The sequence below is a fragment of the Castor canadensis genome, chromosome 9, assembly GCF_047511655.1.
Source record: "Castor canadensis chromosome 9, mCasCan1.hap1v2, whole genome shotgun sequence".
NCBI lineage: Eukaryota > Metazoa > Chordata > Mammalia > Rodentia > Castoridae > Castor > Castor canadensis.
This window is the reverse complement of record NC_133394.1, coordinates 60,059,113-60,077,825: the sequence shown is the minus strand read 5'-3', so window position 1 is coordinate 60,077,825 and position 18,713 is coordinate 60,059,113.

Here is an 18,713-nt window from a genome sequence, read left to right as displayed (position 1 = left end):
TAAAAAGCTGTCATTACTGAACACACTGTTGGGTAAACCTTCAACAATGAAGGGACTAGCATTCCTCTTCAATTCTTTATGCTGACACCTGTTTATAGGGAGTGTCAGAGTTAGTTCAAGTGGTTCAGCAACTTGGGCTTTATGTGGGGCCACTTATCAATCCCTCACTCATTCCACAGACAACTTTAATCAAGAAACAAATTTCAAAGTATATCTACTGCTTTATTGGGAAAGGCTGTCTAGTCATGGGATCAGGGTTCCCAGAATACAGGCAAAAGTTTCATTTCTGGCTCTCCTGTTCACTTGTGCAAGGTTCTTCATTTTCCAAAGCCTCTGTGATAGACATTATAAGCTGAAGGAAAGTAAAAGACTCCTCTCATGAGGTTATTTTGAGGATTAACTTCAGTAAAGCAAGAGATGTTCTGTGAGGCATCTGGCATGCAATAAACCCTTAGTCAGCCTGGTACAAATGACAAAGTTCTCTCCTTTGACCTTTTCCATACCTCAACATGATGATCCCTTCAATCTTACTGTATTTCCTCATGTGTTTGAAGCATTCTCTCTCTCGCTCTCTCTCTCTCTCTCTCTCTCTCTCTCTCTCTATCTATCTATCTCTCTCACTCAAATCTATCTCCCTTTCCCTAACTAAAGAGAAGCTCTTCATTCAAGCACAAACAACTCCTTTGCCTCAAACTCAGCTTTGCAGCTTTTCATAATATTCTTTATGTTTGTTGTACTTTAGCAACATCTACTGAGTAACATGTCTTAATCTCTTTGTAGCCACTGACTGTTCCTCCTTGACAACTTTACATTTTGCCTCTGTCAAACATTTTTCCAAACAAAAAATCTGAACTCAATCTGTTTCTATTTTTACGTATGTAAAATATATATATAAAAAGATATATAAGTTCAATGATACAAAAAGAGCACAAGACTCTTAGACTCATTCACCTGTGTATAAAAAAATGATTTACTTCTTTGGAAGCCATCTTTGGACTAATAATTATGCTCAAAATTATAAATATTGATGCGAGAGGGCTCAGACAGACAGAGAGGGCACCAAAGCAAGTTTATTTTGCAAGCCAGCAGCAACTCAACAGACTTGAGTCCAAAGGCTGAACCCCAAGAACAAAGGGACTCTAACAAAACTCCAGTTTTTGTTGTACTGTAGTACTCATTAACTCTCATTATCATTTATTATCACCCTTCCCCCTCCCTACCTTTCTGCCACATTCCCTCCCTTTGATACTCAGACTCACTTTTGGGTCAAAAAGCATCATTTGGATCTAAGGGTTTGTATTTCCATAGCACCATTACATGAGCAACTGTCTTTCTACAGTGGTTTCCATAATAGTCCTGAAGGACGGCAGTACCAGGGGCTTTAGGCAGGGTAGTATCAGGCATGCACCTAAGACAAGAAACACTGCCCCTATTAAGGTCTTGAACCCACCTAGGTTTCAAAATCAGCCCCCAAATAGGTCACTGGGACTCCATCCCTTCCAGGTCTGCACAGGGACATGGCAAGCTTTTTCATCTTCTTTCATCTTCTCAGTAATCTCTTTAATTATCTTTTCCTCATCATCAATCTGTAAACAGCAGTTACTAAGATTGAGATTATTTCAGACTATTGCAAGTTTAGGGAAGTTAGCCATCATGTGAGGTTGGATCTCCATGTGATTGGGAATCCCCCACCACTGAGTTTCCTGAGTAGCATCATGATAAAACTTTTGTACCAAGCAACTCAATTCTCCTACTGGGTGGAGAATTGGTCTTTTGGATGGGAGATGCAGTAATTTTCAATAATAGAGGTTTTAAGGTGCTAAATGCTCTCCCTGAGGCTAGGGAGAGTGGTTTCATTAAAAGGCTCTTGTGGGTTTGGCTCTTTCACTTCCCATGGCTAATGGTCTCCCACATTCATTTCCCTCCAAAAATAACATGAAGTTACACTCAGAGTTTGTGTTCTGGACTCAATTAGTGAGAGGAACAGGTTTTTGATTGTAACTGAGATGGGAAACTCACTTTGTATCTCCTCATAAAAGGAGATACCTTGTATGAGCAGCTCTCATAAGTGACCCTGATGAGTTGAAAATGTAGCAAAGTATTGGGATCTGGTTCCTTTTATAGATTAAAATGTCAAACCTTTTACCAACTTTCCAGACTGCTTCATTGAGTTTGAAAATAGCGAAGTTTACAGGCTTACAAGCACCAAGAATGGAGTCTGAGGTTGCTTTCCTCTTTTGTAAAATAGAGGCAGTTTCATGTTAGGTATGGACCTCCCCTTCAAGCCAAGTTGTCCACCTTTCACAACCCCAATAAGGATGGTAGAGTCATTCATAGTATGCACAACCAGCTGTTCCACTGTCATCTTTTGGGCAGATATACTTGTCATTTAACCTAGAGGTCCTTTCTCAGGCTGGCTCCCCACAGTTGTCCCAAGGCCTGACATTTTTAGCTATTGTGGCACACATATCAAAGTATATGGACACGGGTCTGTTGAGTCATTAACCTGGCTGCAGTTAATGAGCTTTCCAGTGCTGGTGAAGCTTTAAACCTCTAACCATTGCTCCCTAGGGTGATAGATGAGGTTAAAACAGTTATAGTGACCAACATGAAAGGACACTGAGTAGGTAGTGTGGTTGTGGGTGCATGACCCAACAATGGTGCCCACACAGGAATAATAAGTATGGAAAACCAGAGTTTTGATAGCAGCACACCCTACTTGGGTAGTGTACATACATGAGTCACAGTCCAAATCCTGGGCATCCCCAGGTAGAGAGTTGACCAAGATTAGCAAAAAGAGAACATGGAGGGACTCATCCTCAAAGGTGAGATGGATGACTCCTCAAGCTTCCACCATGCATAGACTAGTCAGCTTCCAGAGTGACTGCAGCAGGGCTGACATCTTGTCTTCCATGGTCTCCTGTTGACTCCTGGAAAGCAGCGTCTTGTTGAGGAAGGGTACAGGTGTTGTACAGTGAGACTGGTTCAGGGATGCACTCCCATTCGAGGGAAGCTGGCTTCACTCAGCAGTGGTGGATTCAGGGAACAATCTCTGCTACTTTAACTGCAGTGGGAGTGGACAAAACAACAACAAAAGGGCCCCTCTAGTGGGGCTTTAGCAGTTGACTATTCCATTTCTTTACCCAAACAGTATCCCCTTGTTTATAAGTGTGCATGGGAGTCTCTCTCTCACCCTGTCATTGATTTTTGAGAGAGTCAACACAAGGGCCTGTATTTGTTGTCTTAAGGTGAGGTCGCCTAGTTTCTTAAGGGCCCCTTGCAGGCCCTTGACAAAAGGGGATGGATACCCAAAAATAATTTCAAAAGGGGAGAGACCCATTTGTTTGGTGGGGCTTAACCTAATCCTGAGCAAGGCTATGGGCAGTAATTGATTCCACTGTAGGTGGGTTTCCTGGCATAGTTTTCCCAATTGCAATTTTAGAGCCAGTTCATATGTTCTAGTTTCCCTGAACTCTGGGACAGTATGCTGTGTGTAGCTTTTAATTTATTTTTAATCCCTTAGCCATCAATTATACCACCTCAGTCACAAAGGTCAGTCCATTGTTTGAACCTATAGATGATTTCCTTTAACAGGCAACTGGCCATATCTCAGGCTTTCTCAGTCCAAGTGAGGAAGACTTTCATCCATCATGAGAAAGTGTAGACAAATCCCAGCAAATATTTATATCATGGCCCTTGTAAGTAACTGTTTCTGGCACACAGACTGTAGCTTTCACATATTGTCTTACTTATGTTGGAGATCTTGGGGACATAAAAATGCTGGGACAAGATGATCTCAAGAGCTGTCTGCTCTAAGTGAGTTCTTTCATGGAACTGCTTGACAAATGTGGGAGCCAGTGACTCAGTTATGGCAATGTAGCCATCAGTAAGTTTCCACCATCCACCCAGTAGAAAATTTTCTCCTTCAGTCTCAAACCAAGCTTGTTCTTGTGAAGTATGCCCTGGGTCCCATTAAGATAAGGTGCATGGGAACAAAGCAGTTGTCAGTGAGGCCAAGGTTTGTCCTCCTGTGAGTGCTGCTAACTTGTCTTCCCCATCAGACTTTTGGTTTTCCTAAACAACTGTTGTCTCCCCCTTCTGGAGCCCTCAGCAGTACATGGCCACTACTCACATAGGAGCCCATAGAGCTTTTGGTAATTTTAGAATTCTTTGTCCATATTTAACACTTTTTCTCCTGAGTTAGAGATCCTGACTGGCAGTGGCCATGCTTCAATGACAGTTTCCAGAGTCACTATAGTGTATCAGCAAAACATGTGACATACCAGACAAAGCTGCTGCCATCCATGAAATACTCAATATCCAGATGACTAATAGGCTTGTCGGTCAACTCTGGCTGGCTGGAGATCACCTCATCCATAATCTCCAAACAGTCATGATCCAGTGGGCCTGAATAATAAGGTGGCTGGGTTTAGAGTCTTAACAACCTTGAGCCAGACACATGGGTTTGCACATAACATTCTTTGATATGTGACCATTCAGGACTATGTTAATCAATGATTTTCTTTATATTCCATGGGAGTCAAAACAGACTGTGTATCTTGGACTGTGAGTTCTTGTCCTAAAGTGAGTTTGTCTGTTTTAGCTACCAAGATGGCAGTGGCTTCTAGCCACAGGAAACTGCATCAAGTTCCTTTGATAAGCCACTGTGTGGTGGCAGGAAGCTAGCACCTGGGTCAAAACTCCTACACTGTCACCTGTGTTTCTTGTACATGTACGAAGAAGGGCTTCATCACATCTGGCAAGCCCAAATAGGAGAAGGGGACCAGGAACTAGAGAAAAGGTTACCTCAAGAAGAATTAACCTAGAAGGTAACACACATGCAGAGGAAATCAATGTGAGTCAACTCCCTGTGTAGCTATCCTTATCTCAACTAACAAAAACCCTTGTTCCTTCCTGTTATTGCTTGTACTCTCTCTTCAACAAAATCAGAGATAAGCAACCAGCAAAACCCCTTGTTCCTTCCTATTATTGCTTATACTCTCTCTACAACAAAATTAGAGATAAGGGCAAAATAGTTTCTGCTGGGTATTGAGGGGGGAGCGGGAGGGGGTGGAGTGGGTGGTAAGGGAGGGGGTGGGGGCAGGGGGGAGAAATGAACCAAGCCTTGTATGCACATATGAATAATAAAATAAAAATGAAAAAAAAAATCAGAGATAAGGGCAAAATAGTTTCTGCTGGGTACTGAGGGGGGAGTGGTAGGTGGTAAGGGAGGGGATGAGGGGAGGGGGAGAAATGATTCAAACATTGTATGCACATATAAATTTAAAAAATAAAATAAAGAAGAGTTAATGCAAAAAAAAAAATCTGGCAAGCCCAGAGCAGGGGCATTTGTCAGTGCCCTCTTAATTTCTTTAAAGACCTTTTTTTTCTCCTTTCCCTATACCATGGTTTTCTGTCCCCCCCCCCCACTTTGTGGCTTCATAACAAGGTTTTGCTGAGAGAGTAATTGGGGATGCAGATACAGCAGAAACCTGCAACTCCTACAAATGCTCTAATCTGTACAGTGGCACATAAGGGGGATGGGGACTCCTCAGGGTCCCCCACTAATATGCCTTTCCCTGGCTTTTTAAATTTTCCCCTGTACTTGGAAGCTGCTGTTTTCCCTGTTACCATAACCCTTCATGCTTTCTCTAGAGGGCCTTAGCCATGTGGGCCAACTGAGGACTGCATCCTGCCAGCAGTCGATATAAGGAACCATCTGGGTGTTCCAGGCCCAGCTACAACTACTTTAAAAACTCTGTTGATTAAGACAGAGTTGTCTAATAACCCCTCCAAGGGCCATCCTACACTGAGAGTAGGCTGGTCTATTTCACAGAAGATCTGAAGCTTGCCAGGAGTCAGCTTGATATTGTAATCTTCATTAAATACCCTCTTAAAGTTCTTAAGCATGAACTCTAGGGGGTGATCTTACACTGACCTCCTCCCATTCCTCCCATTTGCTAGATATCAAGACAGAGAAAAAGACATAAGGGATGAGGGCTATGGAGAAGAGTAAGTGTTCCTTCTCTCTGGCACATGGGAAAACAAATAACACCACTCATTTTGTCCATTCCTGGCCACTCTCCTCGTGGGTATCTAGATGTTTAGATGGCCATAGTGAGTCCACATAAGCCCTGTTAGGGCTCACCCTAGACCATATGAGTTTGCCATGAACTCACAGATTGGAAATCCATACTTGCTTCATAACCAGGCTACGTGTCAGACTTGCACTTTCACACTCACAGAGCACAGTACTTACACCCCGCTCCCTGAACTGGAAAAACACAGTTTCACCTCTAAAGGCAGTTACTAGGGTGTCTTTGGGAGTTGATCAGACTCCCCATCTGCCTCCAAATGCAGGCCTGAATTTGAACCCAGATTCTTACCAGTCTGATGAGCAAGGCTCCCAGGTTGGTTCCTGGGCCTTTCCAGGTTCCTGTGTGCAACCAGAACTTACCTCCTCAGCTTGCCAGAGCAAAGGTTCCCTCTCCTGGATCAACACAGTCCAGTGGCACCTGGCAGGGGCAGCCTTCCTGGTGTTCCGAGGACATTAAGCCAGTGACAAGGAGGTGAAACACCACCCTCCAAATCCCAGATGAACCCCCAGAAATGTTGCAGGAGGGCTCAGACAGAGACTGAGAGGGCAACAGAGCTTTTGGGAAGCAGGGTTATTAAGCAAGCCAGCAGTAACTCAGAGGACTCATGTCCAAAGACCTAGCCCTGAGAACAAAGGGGGCTTTCCTTATATACCTTTGTGCAATTGGAACAGCAGGTTGGGGATGCTGAGCCAGTGACAAGGAGGTGAAAACAGTAGTCCCCCAGAAATATTGCAGGAAGGATCAGACAGAGACAGGGCACCAAAGCTTTCAGGAAGCAAGTTTATTAAGCAAAACAGTAGCAACTCAGCATAATTGAGTCCAAAGGCTGAGCCCCAAGAACAATGGGGGCCTTATTATATACCATTTAGAGCAAGTTACAGAAATGGGAAGGAGGTACATTTTGTCCTATTCATAATCATATGTCATTTTATTGGCCACTCTAACCTCTGTGGTGAGGTGACCCTTCTCTGGTCTCAAGGTAAAATTCCCCAACTCTGGTTTTTCTTTATTTTACTGTACCATGCACTAACTCTCATTATCATTTATTGTCTTCCTTCCCCCTCCCTGCCTTCCTGCAGCAATATTTATTTCACCTTGGTATCCAGTGTGAAGTAGGTCTTTAAGGCTCAAAACCCTGGCATTTTTCCACAGGCCTGCCAGGCTGGACATAGCCTGTAATACAAAGGCTCAATTAGATTCCAGGGAGACAGTTGTAATGAGAAGCCACAGAACTCTTACTTCTGAGGTCTCTAAAACTATTGCTTGGTTTGCACTCTTCCTTTGACTTGCTTGTTCAGTTCTCCCTTGCATTATCACATTTGAGTGTCCTGATCATAAATTTCTTTAGCAGGCTTAAGGAAACAGAAATGGATATCTGTTACATGAACCCAAAGAATCCTGACATGGTTTGAATGAAAAACTTAGTTTTAGTTCTTTATTAGTCTTTTGTATATGTCTAAGTATATTAAACATAGGATTAGGAAATTGGTAAAAACATTTTCACTTTAAACTTCATTGTTTCAATATCTAACAGGTACAGTTGATCAATTCTTTTAAATTATCATTAATGAACTGGGCATTGGTAGCTCATCCCCATATTCACAACTACTTGAGATTCTGAGATTGGGAGGATTGTGGTTCTATGCCAGCCCAGGAAAATAGTTTGCAAGACCCCACCTCATAGATAATGAAAGCAAAATGGACTGGAAGTGTGGTTCAAGTAGTAAAGCACCTTCTTTGTAAGCACGAATCCCTGAATTCAACCCCAGTTCCACCAAAAAAAATCAGTAATGAAATATAATTTCATTCAGTGAATACCCAGAAGTAATATGAATGTTGACACATGCACATAGGGTTCTGAGTTCTTCATTTTATGCTCACTAAAGCTGTTTTGTTTTATTGCTGTTTGGTGGTACTTGAGAAGGAACTTTGGGTCTTGGGCTTGTTAAGCAAGTGCTCTATCACTTACCCACTCATCCATATCTAACACTGTCTTCTTATTATTACCTTTTAAAAGAGGAGTCTCATGAGTATTGAACAGATAGTAATGTATGTCATCTACAGAATATAAAATAGTCACATGATGTACTTTAGTAAATGAGTATTGTTAAGCACACATGTAGAGCAAGTTGATGTACTAGGAATCCATAGTAGCTATTTTTGTCTTTCTTATATATGTCATGAATTTTATCCCCAAAGTACTGTCTTAGTTTCCTGCATCTTTACACATACCCTTCAAAGCAATACGATTGAGTCTTGAAAGATACAATCCCAACCACCATAAGTCTGAATACTGAAATCCCAAATATCTAAATCAAAATACCTGAAGTCTAAAATCCATAATCCCAAAGCATTAAAATCCCAAATGTCAAAATTCATAAAACCAAGTTCAGAAAACTTCAATTATCATTGGAGAAAAAGATTACTTAAGAGAGGTAGGAAAAATTCAGGGGAAGTGCTCAGTGACTTTCCAGGTATACACACTAGAGTGCTAATGAATTAAAGCCATGTCTGCCTGAAGAAGCTAAATAAAGCTACTGAGTTGTTCAAAAACAATTGTGTTCCCAATAGGATAAGAAGACATGCAGTGGTGTGGTTATTCCATAACCAGTAGTGTTTCTGCCAAATCTCTATGAGTGCATTCAGACTGGATTTCCACACATCCAAAAAAAACATTGAACCATGGGGCAGGAGATGGAAAACACTTATGTCTGTATATATTGCAATCACAGAAATTTTTCAAAAAGAACATAACCATGTTGACAATGCATATGGATATATTCTCTCAGTAGGGCCATATTTGAAGTTGAATAAAAAAGCAGTTCAACATGCTATAGCTAATAATTGTGAAAGTTGGGTGACTTTCAGTGAACTACCTTAATGCACTTAATGCATACTCATCCCTGTAATGCTCTTTTTCTCTTTTCTTTTTTTCACTTTGTGTTTTACTTATTTGCATGTTATAGTTGTACTGGGGTACAGTGTGACATTAAAAACATGCTTACAACATATCTAGTTAGATTCACCCACTCCATCTTTCTCCTTTATCTACTCTAACCCACTTCTTAGAAAAGTTTCCATGGTTTCTTCATTCTATTTTCTTACATTAATACATAATACTTCCATCATATTCCCTCCTTTACCCTTGAGGTCTCTCCCCTCCCATTGGCACCAACCCCCAGATAGGATTTGTTTTACCTTCCTGTCCATTTTTTAAGTCATTTTTGTTTGTTTATGATGGTGTAATACATTTTTTCATGTCAAATTCCTTTTAGACTTGTGGGGATTTTTTTTCATTTTTCTTTCATGAGTATAAATTGTAGGAATTGTTTGTTACATTTTATTATAACATCTGTTTCACTTTTCCTACACTATAATTGCAATTAATAAATGATAAAGGATAGAAATGGAAAATTACCTTTTTGCAAATGCCACAGTAATTGTTTTAGATAAGATTCACAATGCATTATAAAATTAGTTGGTTGAAGTATGAGTAATAGAGTATTTACATAATCTCAAAGTATCTCTCCAGAAACAAATAACTTTAAAGAAAATAACTAGAAACTTCAGGTGCTGGGCACTGGTGTCTCACATCTGTAATCCTAGCTATTCAGAAGGCAGAGACCAGGTCTGAAGCCAGCTCAGGCAAACAGTTTGCAAGTACCTAACTCAAGAAAAACCATCACAACAAGGGACTGGTGGAGTGGCTCAAGGTATAGTCCCTGAGTTTAAATCCCAGTACTCCAAAAAAAGAAAAGTAACTTCACAGTGGAGATACTTAGTAGAAAACATCTTAACCAAATGATCACAGATAAGGAGATATTATGTCATGTCCCCCTTGATACAATGCACTGCACAAATCCTAACTAAATTTCTATGACATTCTTGCCAAAAATGTACACCACAATTCAGTCATGGAAACATCAGTTAAGCTCACATCAACAGACACCACATAAAATGCTGCTGTATGGGGGTTGAACTCAGGCCTTATGCTTTCTAGTTAGATGATCTACCACTTTAGCCATACTCCAGCCTGTTTTGCTTTTAGATATTTTTAAGGTAAATATGGTCTCACTTTTATGAACTGATTTAGACCACAATCCTCCTATTTGTGGTTGGTCTCATGGACTTTTTTGCCCATCCAGGGCTTGAACAAGAATCCTCCTGGGCCATTGTGACTCACTTTTCAAGTTCTTGAACATAGAGATTGAGGTCCTGACCTAGATTGGAAGAGATAAAGACATATGGCAGTAAAAGTAATATGTGATTCTGGTTGGATCCTAGTACATCAGTGGGGCAAGTGACAAAATTTGATTAAAGTCTATAGATGAGTTGATATAATTGTATCAATGTTAATTCCCTCATTTTGATCACTGTCATTACGAAGGTTAATATTTGTAAAAGCCAGATGAAAGTTATATTGAGATTTTTGCACTATTTTTGCAGCTTTTTAAGCCTGAAGGGTAATCTACAAAACAAAATATAAAAGGAAAAAAATAGATACTCAAGACGTAAGTGAGGAAAAACACAAAATGCCAATTAAAAAAGAATTTGGAACATTACTATTAGTACTGTACTTTTCTAAGCTGGAGGGATATCTCAAGTCATAGAGTGCCTGCCGAGGAAGCATGAGACCTTGAGTTCAAACCCAGTACCAACAGAAAGAAAAAAACATGTCTGACAAAGGGGAGTCCTAAGACTCACCTATAAAAGTCTGTAGGGCAAGATGGCAGATTGTTGAACTACCCTAAATTCCAGAGCCTAACGACCCTGAAGAAAGAAGATACTGGGAAACCAAAAGGACACCCATGAGGTCCCATAACCAGCAAGAAGCAGAGCTTTCTTCTAACCCATAAATAGAGAATCAACTAACTACATGATGAAATGGCTCACAGGTCAGCAGTCCAGATCTCTTGCAACTGAAGGCTCTGCAGTTCCACTCCTTCATGCTCTGTGGGTAAGTCCCACTTCCCCCCAACACAGAAGCTGTAAACTTCATGCTCCCCCCGTTCTTGGATCTGCCACCCCATGCCCTTAAATGCCTGGAAACCTGTTGTTCTGCACAAGTAGGCTCAGGGTCCCTGCTGTTCCCCAGGCACCATGAAGGTGCAAACCTGCCAGTTTTGTTTCCCCAAGGGCAGCTGGCAGTACTACTCAGCACCAGTAAACCCACTGCCAACTGCAAGTGGACTCCACACTCTACTGCTCTGTCAGTGCTAGGATGCCTGCTTCCTCACTGTGCATGGAGAGCAGCACTACCCACTGAACTTGACTGGGAGTTCCCACTGCCTCTTCACTGAGCAAAACCACCAGCTCCTCCATTGAGGAAAATAAAGTGGTAATCACCACTTTACAGTGGTGTTATGAGATTTCCAGCATGATTCTCTCTGAGGAAAGTTGCTAGAACCCCATAAGAAAGAGATAACACATTACACATAGCTAACTTTAAACAAGAGCCTTCCCTGTGCTAGGCAAACACAGTGCCCTTGGTCCTGTGGAACTGCTGGCATAATAGTCTTTGTCAGTGAGGACAGCTGGCAAAAGCCTGCCTCTGGAGCTATAGGCTGAAAGTTCTGGGGAACTGGAAGAGGGGAAGGCCACAACAGGAGATAGCATGAGCCTGGCCAATTGACAAGAGATCTAGCTTAGATCTCCAAACATCCTATCCTCCTGACTGTCAAATACCAATCCAGAGCCAGGTATCCAATTAGACTGCCATCTAGTGGACAGAAAGACTCCATCACAAAGTGGGGGGTGAGGGAAAACATAAGTTGTTCTCAAGAGGAAAAGAAAATTTGTAATTTATTAATGCAAAATTTGTTTTTGTTGCTGTTCAGACTGTAATGTAGTTTTTCTATTTATCTACCTATATCTTCTTATGTTGTGTATTCCAATAGCAGATTCGCATTCTCACTCCCAAGTTTTCTCTCAAGCCCTATCCTCCACTCTTCCCAATCAGGCCATCATCACAGGAAAGCCCTGTAACCTGCATTTAAGTCTTTAACCTTAAACCACTTCTTCCTCTTCCCTTCCTATCACCCTCCCCAATACACTCTTTCCAAATAACAACCACCAGAACCTCTGCCCAGCTCTTAATGTCCCCTTTTGCTGTACACCCACCCTAAACCTCCTTCACTATCAATATTATTAGTGGTTAAATGGGTTCCCAGATCAATTTTTCAATTTTGCTGTGTCCATATCTGTTTTTCCATCTGTTCAACTTTCTCTATTATACTCCCCACCTTTCTCACCTATTTCAACATCTACTGACTCTTCAAAACAGCCCTGTCTGCTTCTCAGTTATCCCCTTCTAATAACTAAGCTACCATCTCTTCCTGCTACATAAACTTTTCACCTCATATAATCCACCAGAGCTTTCCTTCTGTCTCCCTCCCATCACAACCCCCTACTACCTTTAGCCTTTCAGGACCACAAAGATACATCCTTGCTCCAATAGTCAGCCAAAATATTGGACCAGTAGCAATAACTGATCTTCATGAGGGATGAGTGTAATTTCAAAGCTGTAGTTTAACAATTATAGCAGCTTTAATAGCTAAACCTACTTGCCCTTAGTGGTACAGGCCTCAGAATCCAGCATCCTGAGAATAAGAAGCAGAAGAGAGTACTATTGAGCCTCTACCCTACCATCCAGAGACAAGAAAACACATCAGAGCTCAACCACTATCCAGACTTTTAAAATCTCTCATAAAACCTCAACTACAGGGGCACAAAGGATTGGAACCCCAAACAATAAAACAACCTCAGATGCTTAAATCACATGAAGCAGCAAGGCAACAGCTCTCCCTCAAAAGCCAACTCTACCACAAAGGATCTAAACAATAGTGAAGAGGGGGAAGTATCAAATATTGAATTCAACACATAATAGTAAGAATGATTAATGAGCTCAAGGAAGAGACACACAAGCTAATGTCTGAACTCAGAGAGGATAGGAATAAACAACTAAATAAGCTCAAAGAGAATACAAACAGATAAATGAAATTAAGAAAACCATGCACGATATGAAAGAGGAAATCAATAAAAATATAGAAATCCTGAAAAATAATCAACCTGAAATAAACAGCTCAATATACCAAATAAAAATCTCAATCCAAAGCTTGGCAAACAGAGTGAAGGAAGTTGAAAACAGAGTATCAGGAACAGAAGACAAAGAGGAATTTGATCAAAGAGTAAAACATCATGAAAAAATGCTAAGAAAATATGAATGGAACATCCAAGATATCTAAAGCACAATGAAAAGAAAAAAACGTATGACTCATGGGAATAGAAAAAGGAGAAGAGATACAACCTAAAGGCACAGATAATCTATTAAAAAAATAAAAGCTGAAAACATCCTCAACCTTCAGAAAGAGAGGGTCATCCAGGTGCAGGAAGCTAACAGAGCACCAAAACATCAGGACCAAAAAAGAAACACCCCCAGACATATCATAATCAAAACATTAAACATACAGAACAAAGAAAGAATACTGAAAGCAGCAAAGGGAAAAGACATATCACATAGAAAGCAAACCAATTAGGTCAACAGAAGATTTCTCAGCACACACTCGAAACAGAAGGAGGTCATGGGATGACATATTTCAGGCCTTGGATGAAAACAACTGTCAATCAACACTGGTCTATATAGCAAAACTATCCTTTCTAATTGGAAGGATAAATTCCAATTAGGAATTTAAAACCTTCCACAAAAAGAAAAACCTAAAGGAATTCATGACTGCCAAGCCAGCACTACAGAAAATACTTAAAGACTCCTACACATAAAAGAAAAAAATTAGAGTGAGACAGGGAGATGTAAGAAGGCATAAACACTTTAACTAAGCAGACCAGTGAACAACGAATAGGTAAAAAGTAAATAATGGGGGAATAAGAATGACTGGAAACACACACACCTTTCAATGCTAACACTGAATGTTAATGGTCTTGATGCCCCAATCAAAGACATAGAATCTCAAACTGGGTTAAAAAAATAAGAGCCAACCATATGTTGCTTACAATAGACACATCTCACTGAAAAAACTAAACACTGGCTTAGAGTCAAAGGGTGGAAAAGGTTTTCCAAGGAAATGGATCCCGTAAACAGACAAGAGAAGCTATATTCATATCTGACAAAGTACACTTCAGCCTAAAATCAGAATAGACAATGAAGGTCACTTCATATTAAGTAAAGGAACAATTCATAAAGATGAAATATCAATTCTTAATGTATATGCACCAAATGTACTGGTACCCAACCACATTAGAAAACACTAGTGGACCTAAGAGCACCTAACATAATGATAGTGGGAGACCTGAATACCCCCCATTACCAACAGATAGGTTATCCAGACAAAAGGTCAACAAAGAAACTGCATAAATACTTCACAAGACAGACCAAACGGACGTATTAGACATCTCCAGAGTATTTTGCCCAACAACCAAGCAATACACATTCTTTTCTGTAGCTCATGAAACTTTCTACAAAATAGGTCATATTTTGAGGTGCAAAGCAAGTCTTAACAAATTTAACAAAATTGAAAAAACCCCTGTATCATATCAGATCACAATGGAAAAAACTAGACCTCAACAACAGAAGAAACTGCAGAAAATATTCAAACACATGGAGACTGAACAACACAATGCTAAATGACAAGTGGGTGATGGAAGAAATAATGGAAGAAATTAAAAACTTTCTAGAATCTAAAGAAAATGAAAATACTAACTACCAGAATCTGGCATTTTGACATATCAAAAGCCATATTAAGGAGAAAATTTATACCTATAAGTTCCTACATTAAAAAAATAGTGACTTCTCAAATAAACAACCTAATGATGTACCTTAAGCTCTAGAAAACAAGATCAAATCAAACCCAAGACTTGGAGATGGAGAGAAATAATAAAGATCAGGGCCAAGGTCAATGAGGTTGAGACCAAAAAAAAAAACTATTCAAAGAATCAATGAAACAAAAAGTTGTTCTTTGAAAAGATTATCAAGAACAATGAACCGTTAGCCAACTTGAGAAAACAGAGAAAAAAGACCCAAATTAACAAAATCAGATGACCACAAACACTAATGAAATCCAGAGAACTATTAAAGAATACTTTCAAAACTTATATTCAAGTAAATTGGGAAATATAGATGAAATAGATACATTTCTAGATGTATCTAACCAACCAAAATTGAACCAAGAAGATATCAACCACCTAAATAGACCTATAACAAACCGTGACATTAAAGCAGTAATAAAGAGCCTCCATACAAAGAAGAGCCTAGGACCTGATGGAGTCATGGCCTAAGTTTACCAGACCTTTAAAGAAAAATTAATACCAATACCAACAGCATCCTGAGAAAGGAAAAACAGTGCAAGACTCAGCTGAGACCCAGCTAGGGTGGTTCAAGAAGCAGGATGTCAACATGGCTGAAACAGAAGGAAAAACATATCTTCAGTAACTCACAAAGTAGAAATGTGAAATTTTACAAGAAAGAGAAATGGACAGTGTTAATCATAGGGAAATTTTTTGAGAATTCAGATTTAAAGTGAATTTAAAATGTAAATATGAAAAACATTTGGTAACATGTACTCTTTGAGGATTGAGGTCTGAAGGCTAGAAACAAAATTAAGGATTTGAGGTTAAAGGTAATGAAATAAAGAATGGGATTAAATTATAATGGAAAGAATATTTATGGAGCACTCATGCTTTAGATACATTATCTCACTTGTTCTTTGACAGTTTAGCTTAGTACTGAAGCACATGTGCTAAACACAGCAAGCAAGTTGAAACACTGAGACATTAAGTTTTATATATATTTTTTTAACCTCAGCTGTAAGTCAATATCCCTGATTTATCATCAGGTGAGTAGGATGAGTTTGAGTCATTAGGAAGGACAGGAAGATAAACAGAGTGGATCTTTTGTTGAGCATCTTCAAGAAAGGACAGGATTCAGAGGAGAGATGAGGTAATTGGGGAAGAAAGGGGATCTGAACCTAAGGGAACTGCATGACAAAACCCCCTTCCATGTAGTGCCTTAGAAAATACTGCCCTAATGAGGCTGATGTAAGTCATCCCTGCAGGGTACTACATCAGGAATAATTTAGCATGTCAGCTGCTTAAAGATAATAAAGAGACTGTGTTCAAGATGTTTAGTAAGATATCACAAGAGTGCTATCTTTGCAGGGTGCTGCTTTATGAAAATACTCACCTGAGCATTCCATGGCAATACACATTGCTAAAGGACAAACACTATCCTACTGGGACACTGCTGGGCATATAATAGTATGGTAGAAGAGCTCAAGTTACAGGCAGGATGGGAAGTATCAAACCATCGCTCTCTGTGGACAAAAGTGAATGAATGATTTTAGCAGGGTCTCATTTTACCCTTTCTATAAGTAGGGAGTTGACACTGAGAAAGTTTAATTAACTTCCAGATCCCTTACATGAATTGAAGATATGCATTTTTTTCCCAAGATGCCTCCCAAGGCAGGTGCCATAAACCATGTCGGCAATCAAGTGGTCAATCCTCAACTAAGGTAGCAACAGGACATTGTGTAAAGTGTGGTGAAGAGACATGAGCAGCAAATAGGTTTTTAGAAGGATGATTTTGGCCTAGGATGTATTTTTTATTTTTAAAGAGGTGATTTGAGATTTTTGAATAACCAGTTTTTCTCCCTTGATTAGGTTTTTGAAACTATTTGGCTTTTAATAATTCCAGATTTACTAAAAGATAAATGGTCTTGATTAATTCATTTAAGCAGACTTTACTATTGCCAATCAGATCTTACTTTACATGCTCAGAAAAGGTTCCACTAAGAGTAGCGTATTTTTGAGAATTTGTTTCTTGCTATTTTCCTCCCAAAAGAATAAATTTGTTATGAGATTGCATCACTCGTCTTTAACCTTTACCTATTACTTAATCAGCTTTTGAACCCTGTGACCTGAACTGCTCTGCAGGAGTGTCTTAGTATTGGAAGTCACGTCAAAGTTGGCAGACTTTTCAAGGGGCTGCAGTTCCATGGGGACCAAGGCAACAGATGTGCAGGCACTCGGAGGGCCGCCATTGGTCCGTTGAGTAGTAGCTCTGCACAGGCGGGGTTCACCCTGCCTGCACACTGGGCTTTACTGTGAGCTGTGTCCTCAGTTTGGAGATGTTTGGCAGGAACTGCAGGAGGAGGGCCTCGCATGGGGCTCACCTTAGCCTGGCATTCCCTGGGCCAGAGGGCGGGTGTCGCTCATAGTTCCCATGAGTCCTTGCTCAGCGTGGGCGGATCCTGAAGGCTCCTCCCGCCTGCGTGATGGACCAGAAGCCGGGCCTTGTCCTTCGGTTTGGCAGCAACTGCTGGGGAAGCTTAGTGAGTCCTCCTGAGTCCTCCTGAGCAGCCCTCCTATGGCACTGAAACTCCTCATAATCACGCATTGCTGCAGGAATGCAGAGATCACTGCCTAGCTCTTCTGTGGGGCCTGGTGCAGACTGCTGCCAGGAAACCTGAGCTTTAGCTGGGCCTGAGGCTCGACCTGGGAGACCCGGAGCTCTGGCTCCCAGGAGGAACCTGGGAGTGGGATGCAGGCTCCTCCTCACTACTGATGTGCTGCTCAGGTGGGAGAAGAGGCCTGCATGCTGATGATGTTTGTCTGGCAGGGCCTCCCCTTCTCCTGAGCTGCTCTTTAAAGTGCGCACCCCTTACCCCAGTCTTAGGCCTAGTGTGCCTGGTGGGGCCTGGGTGGACCTGGGTGGAGTTTTTACCCAGACTCCAACACACCCAAGCTGTGGGAGGTGCTGTGCCCCACCAAGCACCCTGTACCTTCTGATGGAGCCTGAAGAGATGAGAAGGAATTAGAGGGACAGCCTTGTCTGGGGAGTGGGACCAGGCAGTCAGTCAGTTGCTAATGCCAAAGACACAGCCAGATTTGATCTGTGACCACATAATCTCCATTTGGTCTAATTGCAAAGAGGCAAAATTTGACAGTGATAGCTTATGCGGCTTGTCATTTTTCTCTTACTGACACACAAATACCATTTTGTTTTCCTTAGAAGCAAAATTTTTAGTACTTTTCATGCCACTTTGCTTTCAGCAATACATACAAACACGTGTTTAGACATTTACAGCTTTAACATTTCTTTTGCTTTCAGCCTTTGACTTCAACAGCATTTTATGTCAGCATGACAAATGTCAATGACACCTTTACTGGGGTGCAGAAATACACTCACTTTGAACCTGAGCTCATAAAATATCTCAATAATGTGGTAGAAAAACTGAAAGGTGTTTGATCACTGGAACCACTTTGAGTTTTGCCTGTCTTCTAGGGTCCACATTTTTAAGCATCCCAAAAGGTAATTTTTGTGAAAAAAACAACATCTCAAAAACACTGATTCTCCAGGGGCCAGAGGGAGCAAAGATACAGAAATTGAAAGAAATCTCCTTTCTCCCATGACATTTTAAGTGGACTGAGCTCTTTGACATTAAGAATCTTACATATCTTAACAAAATAGTTTCTGTCATTTCTCTTAGGCAGAGCTTTTGAAGTTGGCATGCCCAAATGAAACAAGTTGGAATCTTTACACAGTTGTGATGATATCCATTATCTGCTTGAGATATTCTCTGTTTCTGTATATTCTCTTTTTCCACA